Source organism: Lampetra planeri, chromosome 35 (assembly GCF_965212315.1).
Source record: "Lampetra planeri chromosome 35, kcLamPlan1.2.h2, whole genome shotgun sequence".
Taxonomy (NCBI): Eukaryota; Metazoa; Chordata; class Hyperoartia; order Petromyzontiformes; family Petromyzontidae; genus Lampetra; species Lampetra planeri.
Genome location: NC_136141.1, coordinates 6866014 through 6880405, shown reverse-complemented (window position 1 = coordinate 6880405; position 14392 = coordinate 6866014). Strand labels below are relative to the sequence as shown.

General features: G+C 46.0%; 1 protein-coding gene across 2 annotated transcripts in view; it reads left to right on the top strand.

The window, feature by feature from the left end:
* Positions 1 to 273: 273 nt before the first annotated feature.
* LOC144730350 (peripheral myelin protein 22-like) overlaps positions 274 to 14392 on the top strand; it is a 31163-nt gene continuing 17044 nt past the window's right edge. The window contains exon 1 of one of the 2 annotated variants that reach the window (XM_078611108.1): positions 274 to 444. The gene's annotated coding sequence lies outside the window, so the exon portion shown is untranslated. The remainder of the gene's footprint in view (positions 445 to 14392) is intronic. The other variant, XM_078611107.1, reaches the window with a different exon arrangement.

Below are 14392 nucleotides of genomic sequence, written 5' to 3'. Positions count from 1 at the left end.
GTGTGTGGGGTGTGGTGGGATGTGTGTGTGTGGGGGGTGTGGGGGAGATGTGTGTGTGGGGTGTGTGTGGGGGGTGTGTGTGTGGGGTGTGTGTGGGGGGATGTGTGTGTGTGGGGGGTGTGTGTGTGTGTGTGTGGGGGGATGTGTGTGTGGGGGGGTGATGTGTGTGTGTGGGGGGGATGTGTGTGTGGGGGGATGTGTGTGTGGGGGGGGGATGTGTGTGTGTGGGGAGTGTGTGGGGGGGATGTGTGTGTGGGGGGATGTGTGTGTGGGGGGGGATGTGTGTGGGTGTGGTGGAGGGATGTGCTCGAAGCGCAAAGCCGTCCCTACTCTCACTCACAGCGAGACGAGAAGCGAAGCGAGCGAGAGGCGATTCCAAGGAGCAACCCCCGTGAGAGAGAGAGAGCGAAGCAGCAGCAGCACTTTCTTCTTCACCCGCCAAAAGTGAGTTGCAGAGCATCTCCAGTACGCAACCATTATATCTCCTCCTCTAACCCTGCAGACACACACATTATTATTACTACATACTATAAATTTAAACTTTTTTTAGTTTTGTCAAGTAAGGGCCCACTCAGCTATTTTAGGTCTTTTTTCACCAGAGAGCTGCCTATCTCAAATGATTGTTCAACGAAGTGGCTTTAGTGATGTTTAAAGCAGCCCGAATAACTCGAAACGCGTGATTGTTGATTCTGAACGTGGAGTGGGGGAAACCCGGAGGAGTTGGGATAAAATTCCACGCGACCACGGGGAGAGCGAGACACGCAAACTCCAAATGTCGAGCAAGCGGTCAGGGTTGGGGGATCGAACCCACGGCCTCCTGTGTACCAGGCGAGGTAGTTAACATTTCGCCACCGTGGCGCCTACTGGCACAAATTAATAAATATACCATGATAATACTTTCACAGACGAGCTTTTTAACGCCCTTTGCCTACACCCATGTGACTACACTTTTTTGTTCGAGAAGAAAAAAAACCCTTTTAAACTGTTGATCACGCACACGCCCCTTTATACGACCACATGCGCATTAAAAATGTCACGGCTTTTAAGTCCACTGCTGAATGAACGCTTCCCCCAACGCGCCTGCTTTAGTGGTCGCGATGGTTTTGGGGGGGTGGTGGAGAGATAGAGAGAGAGGGAGGGGGGGTTATTTGACCATACTTCACCACGCTGGGTTAGTGGGGAGCATAGCTGTTGGGGGGAGGGGTGGGACATCTGCGCACAATACAACAATTGTCAATTTTCTCCACCGCCATAGGCTTATCGCAAAATCACGCGTGCTCGGTATTCTGCAGCCTGAACTCTGGGGCGGTGGCGCTGTGGTCAACGCCACCCGATTCCCATTCCTGGCCACGGCTAACATCAGTTTGCCGGTGATATCTGCCAGAATCGATCGGTTCTAGCCCCAGCCCCACCGCTCCCACGCCTAGCCCACCCTTGACCAACACGCGCTTACCAGCGTGGCGAAGTATGGTCAAACAGAAATTCCACGGCGTTGGGATGCATTCAGTCATCCATCAGTGGGACATTGACAAAGGGCTGGACATTGTTTGCTCTGATCCTTCATCAATTTGTGTACTCTTTGACAGCATTATCGCATCCTAATTATGATCTACACCATGCAAATACGCATGCATTCTCTTACCATGCACATTGAATGCGTGCACTTAATTCTGTTCTTGGCCGACAATCTCCATCGACCGTGCATATATCTCTTACCTGATGCACTTCACGTACTATACTCGGACAGGCATACGTTTACATCCTTGGATATATTTCTTGGAAGCATGCATTGCATCGTGGCAGTGTAACATGTGCCTGATCATGCTCGGTATTCTCGTATTTGTCATACGTCTACATTCATATCACAGCGATTTTTAAACAAAATAAACCTCAGTATTGTAATCAATATCAACGGAACAGCAGCGTTGTTGACGGATGTGCTGAGTGTAATTGTGGTTTTGCACCACTACCAACATCAAACTGTTGGCATACTCGGTATGCAACGAGTGTGTACCTACTACCTACAAGTACTCGGATTTTAATTAGTCTCATAAAAGTGTGCACCCAACGACTCGTCACAACACAAGGCGAGCGAGTGGACAACACGAGTAAGATGAGAGGTTGTTGTGTTGGGGACTTGGATTATCCTGTAGACAATGTGGAATTTTCGTTGTTTAAAAAAAAATTCGGTCAACTTGTCTTTGCTATAATAAACACCGATGCAGACTTTATTACAAAGTTTTGTATTTTCAACATTTTTTTTCTTTCAATATAGCTTATGCCATATACAGTGTAGCAAACACGTGGCGGACTTAGTAATGATGTATTCAGTCAGTATTAATCTTGTGTACACGTATTTACTGGCTTTTAGATTCAATAAGAAAGCATGTGGTGGGGTAAGCGGTGTGTAATTATTAAACTTAATTTAAACGGCCTGGCGGGGGAAACGCGGTTCATATGTCCGAGTTTTCTATCACGATTAATAACGCTGTTTGTTTTGTCAAAAGATTTGTGTTGGCCAGTACATTGCTGAGTGAGGCATGTATCCAGTCGCCCTCGGTGTGTGTGTAAATGCAGCTCTGACACCAGCCTTTTATGAGACTATGGGTAACGTTTATTTCGTTTTAAAAGTTATGAACAAGACCGTATAACTTGCAGTAACCCTACTGCATTGACACACATCACAACATCGCTACAAGATAGATGAGATATATGCAGAGTGCATCATCATTTTAGGATCACGAAACATCCGCCTGAAGTCCAAACTCGATTTGCCTGAAACCACTTTCCAACGTGGAGTCGCAGCGACATTTGATCACATCGACATTACACTCACTACAACTACGCTGTTGATTCTCTCTTCAACACACCGGTGGGCTAAATAAGTGAATTATTTTGTCCTTTAAAAAACGTGACACATTTTTTCACTGTTTGGCCATGTCGGGTGGTGGAGGGTTACGACACATTTAGAAATAACGCGATCTGACCCAAAAACCTATATTATGGACAACTACGCTGCTGTGCGTTGCCTTTAGACAAACGCTGCATTGATATCTGCCACATCAACCCACCTCCTCCACTTCCAATTTGCAGAACACGTAGAGGTGTAAGGCGTGCTGGAACGAGTGTGTGGGGTGGGGATTTTGTGCAAAATATTGTGTTGGATGTGGTTTACAAACAAAGACAAAGATCCCCCGCATAGCCTTAACAGACTGCAGGGGCAAGTGCTGTTAGCGAGCAGCACCTTATGAAGGCCGGCACTGTGGCACACGAAGGGGGTTGTTTGGTGGCCTGCACCACGCCCGGCCGCCTTCGTCTCCCCCAGTGGCGATGTTTATTTTAGAAGCATGTATTGAATTTGAGGCTGAGTCGACCGATGGGGAGGAGGAGGCCCAGGACCGGTTCAGAGATAATCGTCACCGGTATCGGTGGCCGTGATCGGGAGTCGAACTCGGCTCTCTGGGTCCGTATAGCGCCAACCGCTCACACTACCGCTCCCCCCACTGGCCGTACACGCGCACACATCGTGGACTTAGTTGGCGTTGTGGGTGACCCCTGGGGGTTAGTTGCATGGGGGCTGGTGCCTTTTGTGCCTTTTCCCGCCCAATTTCAAAACGGAGGCCTCTAACTTCCACGGGCGGCATTGTCCAACACCCCTATAACCCGTAACGGTTCCTGCTCGTGTGTTTTTAAAGAGGTCGGCAACAGCTGTGGATTTCACGGTGGTAAAGTTTGCTAGCACTTCATGTGGGACAGATAAATAAAGAGCGCTGACTTGGAACACGTTGCTGTTGTACTGTATCAGAATGGGTCGGTCATTTTGTTAAGTGATCTGTGTGTGTCCATACCTGTCACCCCCTTATTACAGACCTTAAAAATGGCCGACAGTTTGTTCACATTTGACACAATCTGTGTTACATTTGACACATTTTGAAACGCGTGTTGTGTATCGGTACAACGGAAGTGGCTAATGCTTTTTTTAAACGAATAAATATGAACATTCACAAGACAATCATAACTTGAGTTGTCAATTTTCCCAGAGATTTGTTGTAAAATAAGCCACTGTTAAACCCCTCTTTTCATATATTTATCAAGCATGGTACTAGGATGTAATTGATTATACTATTTGACGAACCAGTCCTTTTGAGTAATAGAAACTTACAGATAAAAGTGTTTTTTTATATTAATGGGGGAAAAACGCATCTTCCCTGAAAACTCTTACCAACAGAAATTCAGGAATTATTAGTAGTTGAGTATATTAATGCAGCAACATTGGACGTTAAAAGTTTAAAATGCAACGTCCAATTCTGTGGGGTTTATTTTTTAGTCCAAGTTACGATTTTGGAACCCAATTCGCCCTCAAAATCCAGAAAACAAGACTCCGAAAAATGGGCTCCCACCTCGTTTAAATAAAAGGTTGATGGGCTATCACTGGTTTAAATAAACGTCATTCACAGTATCATCTGCGTATCTACAGCATCTACCAACATTGTCTCATCAGATTTGTTGTATATATAGTTTTTGGCACGACGTTGGATCAAAGTGGGATGATGTATTCATTCTAAGCAAATGCTCTTCAAGGAGACAGTTCAAAGGGGCAAAAGGTTAGGAGTGTTTTCTTAAGCGGTTGCAGCAGGGTTGAACACGGGTAAAGATGCCACAGCTTGTAAAAAAGGTCAACAGTGCCCTCATGTGCAAACCTCATTGGTCGACCCCAAACCAGTAGTGGACATTCCTTGGGGCAGGTCACATTGTGGTCATAGACAACAACTATTGACTTCCCCACTCACGTGATTCCAACAAGGTGGTGAAAATTTTACTGACCTCCCCCCCACCACCACCACTGTGATGATGATGATGGTGAATTGATCCCGGCTGAATTGAAATATAATTATCATGATGTCAGAATGAGAAGCCGTGTTCATTCTGGAGAAATCCGATGAGCTATGAAGCTCTTTTTCACAGACATCTCCATGCAGATGGAGACGTTGCTCAATTGAGCTTGATATAAATATCAACAGGAGCCCATGTGAAGGACTTGCACGCTCTAAAATTCCATAAAAATGTAACGTAGATAAATACAGGAAATCACTTTGCACGTAAAACAACATTGAACAATGATATTATACCGGCAAGCATACACTTCTTGTTCCTGAAATGCATTGTAGTAAAGTGTGTTTCTAGCAGTGTTATCTGGAGGCCGTGTTGGCATATAGATACAGTACTCGTGTGCCTCTGTACTGTACTTTACACTGCACAGTATTTATCTTGTCTTTCAACGTTGCATTTAGATGTGTATACATGTGCTATTAATCGCCATGACCAATTCATCCCGGAATGTGCCTGCCTCCCCCGCCCCTAATACATTGAAAACTAAGCAGAGTTAAGAATGGACAGAGCTCGCACGGGCGACCACCCATGCACAAACAATGTACAGCATAGGTGTTGTGAGCAGCAGAGGACAGCGCAGTAAAATCTGTTCTGTAATTCCCCCCCCTCCCTGACTTTTCATCAACCCGCACCGACCAGTGCGGTGAAGTATGGTCAATTAACCATCGTCACCCGCACGGTGTGGAGGAGAACGCCATCCAGCAGTAGATTGACAAGTTGGCATGTCGCACTGAACTTTACGCGTAACCATAAGTGTGATGCTACCCTGTTCGGCTCATGCGCACACCATGGGAATGTGGAATTTCCACGAGTGGCTCAGAGCCACCAGTGAGACGAGCACCACCCCGATGCTCGATTGATCACAGACGCTTGGACTTTACTTTTTTCGAACTGGTTGCTTTAATGCACGTGGCACAAAGAGAGGAAAATGGTTCGGATGTTTCGCTCAACCAATTGGGGCATGCAAGTTCAAAACATACTAGGCCCTCGCCCCAAGCTCTGGGAGGGAATTGTTGAGTTGCTGCCAATGTGATCTGTGCATTGTAAGGCCTACTGGATTGTGCCTGTAGCATTTTGAGTCGCAACAAGTACTGCATCTACGTATGTTGAACTTCTTTCGTACCGTACGTAGCCAGCCGTGCTAATCGGAAGTGCGGATGAAGGTTGCAATATCATGAACCATGATCCGTCCACTCCCAGGATGAAGGCCCCCTCCCCAAGCTTCCAACGTCTTTCGTCATTCTGCGATGCAAAAACAAGCCACCTGGCATCTGTAACGTGAACTGGTTTCTTTGCTCTATCTCCCCCGGTGGATGTACTCTCGTGCGCTTTCCAACCATTGGCTGCCACTCGGTCGTTATTATTGACCCGTCGGCCATCATCTCATTCTAATCTCGTCTCCTGTGCACACACCGCCAACTTTTCTCAACAGTTTTGATCTCACGTGCAGCGTTTAACGTGCCTAAACATGCGCACGTTCTCTCAAGCACTCGTTCCTCTTTCTGTCCTGTCTCTCGATGTTATGAGTAAAAGTTTACATGCTTTTCCTGGTTTTAACCCAAAACACAGGTTAACAGGACAACTGCACAAAGTGCATTAAAAATCATGCCTTGGTTTCCAATGCCTTTTTATGGAAATTCAATACATGCTTCAAAAATACCGTGTAAGTTAAAAACTAAACGAAACTACAGGGCATCATGAATTCTAAATACTGCTTGAACAAGATTACTGTACAACTGTCCATTTTTAACATGCTCGTACATGTAAAACTTTTAGCTTGGCGTGCCCGAGTTACAATTTTTACATTCCCTAGCCAGGTGGGGCGCACAGATCTCTCCACTCATACCTGCGGCTGCCCTGAGGTCTGCACACAAATGCACGTCGGACAACTGAATGCAAAAACGATCCCCATTTTAGTAACGTCGTCACGATTTGCCGAGGACCGTGCGGTTAGCGAGTAGCTGCAACAGCAGCTTTAGAACCAGCGCCCGCACCGTGGTCAACACCCGGCCGCTTAACAATGGTGTTGAGCACCACAAACAGACACTAATTTTAGGTTGAAGTGAGAAGCCACCGACAGAAACGTCACGGACACCGTCAATCTAACAGAACAATGTAAGTCTCTTTTCTCCTATGACACGGTAGTAGTTGCGTTCCTGAAAAACACCGCGTTATGGAATAATGGCGTTATAATGAATAATATATAATATTGGGGGTTAAGCACAGTCCTCGATAACACGGGAGATGCGTACACAGGCTGAACAAAGACTGAGGTGCGTGGATAGCATCTAGAAGTATCCAGCAGCATCCCACCTTGTGTGATGTTACGTCGAGGCAGCCGTACAAACGCTTATTCTTACTCGTGCGACGTAGCTCCGTTCACTTTATCGCATTGTATAAAATTCGAATCCGCGTGATAAAAAAATGTGTTCCCCAATACATTAATCGCGTTATAGCCAATTCGCGTTATGAAAAGACGCGTCATAGGAGGCCTGACTTGATGGCAGGCTGATGTTTTGGGAAATGACCCTTAACTCGGCAGTTCTGCGGAGCAGCGATTGTTTTCTTTTTCTTTCTCCTTCCCAGTCTGTGTTAAACTAGGCCTACGTCCGCCACAGTTGTGCGGGAACAATGCACGCGTAGTGAAACTCTTACAATGCCTTGATTGAATGGAAAATAAACGTGCATGTATTCGTACAAGTTTCACTCGCAAGGGTTATATGGTGTAATTAAACGGACTGGAATTAAATAAAGTACACGTGTTGCACTCTATTGTCGAATTATGCCTTGCTCTGCCAACAACGTCATGTAAAATCCACCGAAATATCTTGGGAAGTAGAATAAAGCAAATCGAATAACTAATAAATGGCATCCATTCCCAATCCACCGATGGATGATGAATGCTCTCTCCATGCTATGTTGGCACAGCAGGGGAGGTTTGACCACACTTCACCACGCAGGCCCCAGTACCGGTTGGTGAAGTGGCAGGAGGGCAGGACTGGTTCTCGCCGATCACTTGCCAACTGACGTTAGGTGTGGCCAGGAATCAAATTCGTGTCGCCAGGTTCACAGAGCGTGGTGTGAGCCACTGTATACCACTCTCTCCGCCCTGTGCGGCAGGAAGTACAATCATAGTAAATAAACAAACAGGAAAGGGTCTGCGCCATCACCAAGTTGGAATTAAAGTCGATCAACCGCTTGGCTTTTTAAATAAATTTATTATAAAAATGTATTTGAAGACAAACCATATACCTTTTATAAATGCTGCTGGAATATATTGGGCCAGACCATCCTTAGGTCGATAGACTATAATGTTATTACATTTTATTCTGGAAATTAAAGGAGCCCTTCGTTTTTTTACTTGTATTTTATTCTTGTTTTATTGACCACAATATCCCTGCCAAGAATATACAGAACTGTACTATCAATCTGAATTGCTCTATGAGAATGGAATATTTACCAATGACCAAAAATTCCAAAAGCTTAAGGATGATCATGCCTGCTTTTTACTTGGATGGATGATCACCCTTGCATACCAGGTGTTACAGCCTTGAGGCTGAGAGGTGCTTGGAGATGGTAATGGGTACACACTGCAGAATTGGTCCACTCTGTTCAATTGAATCTGTGGATTGAACCTATCTGTGCCGAGTTTTTCGCTGTATCCCCTCATATGCATGGGCTTTTCTACGTATATTCTATTCTGGTTTCCTGCCACATGCCCCAAGCTCATAAGTGGCGTTAACATCCAAACATTCACAGGCAGGATCCTACCAAGAAGAAGTCCTCAGCCTCGGTGAGACTTTCCTGGCAGAAATAATTCGCATCAGATGCCACGTGCTCCCTTGTGTATACGTTTCCCCCCTTGCCTCTCTCTCTCTCTCTGCGTACGCTTTTGTACTCAAGCCATGAGATATCCGTTACATCGTTTTCACGACCAGATTTCCCCAAGTGTTCAGTATATGCCGCCGGAGTGCATTCATCTTGGCCGCTTGCCTGTTGGAGCGAACAAAAAAAAATGCACTGTATGCGGAACCCACTGCAGTTTGAAGCATTCGCCCCCGCTTACTTTGCCCAAACGCATGTCTGAACCTGAGGGGAGACGTGTCACGAGCCTTAATGGGAACGAAACTCACCGAGCACACCCAGAACATTCGATCAGTTGGGCACACCTGAGATGGGGAAAGATGACGGGAAGAAAGCCAGTGGTGTGGTTTATATTACGGTGCCGTTTTTAATGATCGTTTAACTGCTCCGCCCTGGCTCCTGACAATGAGGCACGAAACTACGGTAAAAAGTTTAGCGCGTAAAAAAAAACAACCCCACAAAGCCTTACAGAGTTTTAAAAAACATTTGCACACTACTCGCTAAGAAACGCATCCCAATGACGTATCCAAGTGTGGTGCAGTTGTAAATGTTTACGTGAATTCTTTACGCAGGGCGTGCTGGATTGGCCGCAGTCTCACCGCTTATTCATCAAAGCGCCAACACGTCTATCGATGATATCGGCAGGCAGTGAAACACATTGCCATGGCGATGGAGGTTTTTCATTTTTTATCATTATCAGTTATTCTGCAGAGTAATGACGTGAGTTTATCTCAGACACGGTCCCTCCATAACACCCAGTGGTTTATGGAATCATCGTGGTAACTGTTGTGCGTGTTTTGACAGCTTCTGACACACACGACAGTGTTTTGCACTGGGTTTCTGTAGAAAATCTTCTCATCCGCAACCTTATTACTTGCCACTGATATCCGTTTTGACGGAAAATATAAGTAGGGTGTACGAAAATTACTGTTACCCGTGGCCATAATCTTAGCAGTTATCCTTGATTATCCATAGGGTTACCATACCTGCTGTGCAGAGCAGCTTCCCGTTCGTTTGCACATTTTTCACGGATAATTCACGCTGTTATCCGCATTTTTCCCCAAAGGATAGGTGCGGCGAATTGGCCGATAATCCCACAGATAATAGGATCGCTACCCCTATCACCGTGGTTAAGAGGATTTCTACTGTATATGTCGGTCCGTGGCAAGTAGCACACACAGGTGTCGATAATCTTTTATTTGGGTGGCTGGATAGTCGAGGGTTAGCAAGTTCACCACTGGCTGAGAACACACGTGGTTGCCGATTCGATTTACCGTCGCAGGGCTGTAAAGTACACGTACGCACTGACGGAGTGCGTTGTTCGCTGTCGGGCGGATGCTAAAGGGTTCATGGTGTCATTTGCAAGAAGAGTAACGACATTGTGCAAATCGATGATTTGAAAATTACCCCATAAGTACATTTTGTGCGGAAAATACTGACTCGTTGCTAGGTGGACGGTAATTACCATTGACGTTTCTCACGAATTACACCTGTTTCCACATTATTCAAGGACAAAAAATTGTAACAGTTTTATTAAAGTGTTATAAAGAGGCGTTGTAAAGTCTTAATGTTGCGTATCAGCAGCAATGAATTTAGAGGCAACAAATCAATTTGAACATTCTCCAACTCTTTTGGCTCTCTTGGGCTATCAACTAAATGATCACAAAGCGTGTCCTGTAGGAATATTCCTAGTACTGTACTGTATACACAGTACACACAGTAAAGGGGACAGTTTTTCACTTGTCGAAGAGATAAATGCGGATACTGGGATACTTAACTACCACTTACAGATGATGGTCTAATCCACACTTGCCCATTTCTTCCCAGTCAACTATGGTCAGGTCAATACCACAGCAAGGTGTGGATGATGGGATGAATTAGCTGCAGCTTCTGGGTGACTCCTATTATCTGTCAAAGCACACGGATAATAGGAAGCATTTTTATTAGAAAAAGTGATCAACTCGGGACGTGGATGAAAGAGAAATGAGTTCAGGAATCGAACTCACGCCATCACTCCACCACCTACACCATAAATGTTCGACTGTAAGTGCCACATTCATTGGTCATCGGACTTTTTTGATCAGTGTGGCTAAACATTTGCAGTGATTGAATTAATTCAAAGGCAGGGAGGTTGGTGGTTCATGCAGAGAGGTTGCCTGTAGGAGACAGCCCTTTACATTTACATGGCATACCTGTAGGAAGCAGTACAGCAAATATATTGCTGGAATACATGGACAGATTTATGTTTCGGGGTTTTGAGGGTTGCCTCTTCGTAGGTGTGGTTTTACCACACGGTGCCAATTAATCAAATTACAGTACTTTGGAGACAAGGTTGGTGACTTGTACAGATTTCATGATGCCGCACCCAGACTGCTAACTTGTAAGGGGTACTTGGGTGGCCAAGTAAAAGGCAGCACAGCAAGCAGGTCAGCACGATCTGCACAGATCTCAAAGGGTTCTCACCAAATCGGTTGTGTGGTTTCTCCAGGCCCTTGAGTTTTTTCCCATGTGCAAAATGCTCATTAAGGAATTGGGCCAACATCCCAAAATGCAGGGACACCCTGCAATTTCTTTGATGGAGATAATGAAGTTACAATTATTAGTTGTATTTAAAGGGTGCTGAAAGCCAGTTCTGTGGCTGTCTGTAAAATGTCTGCCAACTAATTTTGTCAGTCTATAAATGAGACCCACGCACAATTCATTGAATTAAATGCAGAAATTATAAATCTCAATAAGCCCATTCAAAACCTGTTACCATGCCTAAGCTTTAATGTTTGAACTAACCATGAAGTGAACTGCATCAGTGCACACACTGAGGACTGAAACCTATTCCGTAAGATGGGAGGCAGCAAGTTCTGCAATTTTTGTTAAACAAAATTGACCAGGGAACAACGCAATATTAGTGAACAGGCAGCACAAAAAAGAAAAGCACACAGTCTACTCTGTACAGTGATGTAACACGTCTGTGCCCGTGTACTTTTCTTGGAAGTAGTCCCAGCGTGAACCCGTCCGGATCATGATTGTACGGTATGTTCATATTTATGTTTTTGTTAATTCCTCGGCTGTAAATCATCCCACACAACGTCAGCTTCGTGACCCGGCTAAAAACTTTGCATATCCAACGACGGCAGTGTTTCTCAACCGGCATGCCTCTGCCACCGCGGCATTTTCGGAATTGCAGAAGATGAAAGAACCTCACTGATCTCCAACTAGGAAAAACGAAACTCTCCTCCGCCCGTGCCGTTCAGTGGCCAATCCAGACCCGCCCCCACCTCCCACCCCTCTCCCATTGGTCACGGCGCAATATGGCAGAAGACATCCGCCAACACCCTGCCCTGTCAACTCTCTCGGTTTGCACGCACATGCGTAGAGTTGGGCCCGCTACACACGCAGCCGCTTACACTCACCCATCCGGGCCCACGGTGGTGTTTCGGTTTGGTGTCCGGAGCAAGCTGGAAAGTGTGCCCCGCGGAGTGAAAAATCAGCTTTGTGAAGCGCTGCACTTTGGTTACAATCTTATTATGTGAATCGCTGCTATCCGCTCTTCTCCCATATCCACACCCCCGAATTGATGTGGAAAATCACATTACATGCGCATCAATACGTCCCAATGTACACGCTTATCCGTGCATAAGTCTCCGCGCTTATCCCCAGATAACGATCCATTTGGAAGTCGGTCTCCTGAAAGCACCAAATTCATAACTTTATTTTAAATATTTGCATATTTCTCTGGATAAGAGGGGGTGCCCAGCAGAGGAGGTGGCAAATGCTGTGCAATGTGATGCAGCTCCTTCTTCACTCCGTGGGGCAATGTGATGAATAGCCCCCCACTTTTCTCTCCGCCTGATGAAGACCGCTTGTGTTGCGATCGAAACGTCGTGGGGTTTTCTGATTTTTATTTTATTTACATTTTTAATTTGAAGCTTTCGTGACTGCATTTGAATTTTATTTTTTGTTTTCTATTTACGTGACTTTACCGAAAGAACCAAGCATATGAATTGCTGTGCAATATTTGTGTTTATTTACAGATAACAGGAATACTATCCACGGATAAACGGCAGACATTGCGACAGTAAACACCATTGGTACCCCCTTACGCGTAGCAGGAGGGGGTTTGCACCGTCTTCTCTTTGAACGTTTGGGATAGAAGTTTGACATGACGCTGATTTAGTGCCCCACATTCTTTAATAAAATACGCCCTTTCTTTCTCTTGCCATTGAAAAGCTGCCCTCTTTTAATAATGGAGGAGCCACTTAAGCTGCCCGAAGGCTGTGCACAGACAATCGCCTCAACATAAAAGTCGATGTTTACCAGTGGTATGTTCTCACATATTCACCTTCTCTCGTTGGGGCACCAGCAAACTTCACTGACGACCAAGCGCACGCCTTGGGTTTCTCGAATGCCTCCTAATGCGAGAAACGTGTGCTCTATTATTCAACTGTTCTTACTTAACAACGGTACGTCACATCGTATAGAATTTACTGCAGTACTTTAGGATTATAAAAAATAAAATCTCCAATAATTTGAAGCGCCCGGTCGCGATGATGTTGTTGCGTCGTCAGATTTCGTTTGAAAGTGCTGGAGACTAAAAAGTAACGCGGTGATGTATGTAGAAAGAAAGACAAAAAATAGTCCCATACAACAGCAGAGTTTTGGGAGCAAGTGATGTCTTTCGACGTAACTCGAAAATTGCAGGACTCCCGACTACCGCGTAGGTTTCACCCGTTGTGCTGCTACCAAGGCTTTGCGATGCGTTTCGTTGTGCCCACGTTGCTGTGTGTCACTGGGCACGATGTCCCGACGTTTCGCTCCACGTGCTGTGGGAGTTGGGGGTGGGGTGGTGCTTTTTCAGCCCAATGAATTGAGCTCCGATTTTTTTTCCCCGTCATCAGCTCCCAAATTCGTTTCCTCGGAGGGGGGCGGGGTGGGGAAGCTCCCGGTGCGTGGAGCGAAACGTCGGACAATTATGCAACACGTGGGATGGAGCTCTAAAACGCTTTAAATGTGTTGGGGAAAAAAAGGACGAGCAAAATGGCTGAAGCGCTGGCCCTTGTTTTTCATTGGTGCGGTCCCCCACGCGCTTGGCCGTTGGGGTTTAAAAATGTGCGTGCACGCCTTTGCCTGGTGAAAACCAGGGTGGTGGGGGCGTTGAGGAGGGGTAATTAGAGACCGGCTGTATACAAAGCCAGCGTCTCAGCTGCAGCGCCATGAAACCTGAGCCTGTCAGACACCACCACCACCACTCCCAGCACCCCAAGTTAAGCAGGCAGGGGTAGTCCCCCGGTCATAAACTCGACGGGAAACCCAAAAAGGAAAACAAAATACACAATTGCTGCATTCCTGTAAGAAGTGTGTTGTTGTTTCGAGTCGTAGCAAGGATGCTTTAATTCCCTGAGGACGGTGGCGATTTTAAATGTGTGCACGAAAAAAATGCCACTGCACTAACGTGATGCCCGAGGGATGCTGTGCTGTGATAGATCTGTTGGACATCGGGGGACGAAACTTGAAAGCGATCTTGTGTCTGCGTAGTACAGTGCTGTACAATGTGCAATCCAGATGTCGCCCTTTCGATTCGATTGCCGGGCGCGGCGCTTGAAACAGCAGTGCAAAGTTAGCCGATCGGTAACGTCGCTTGTGG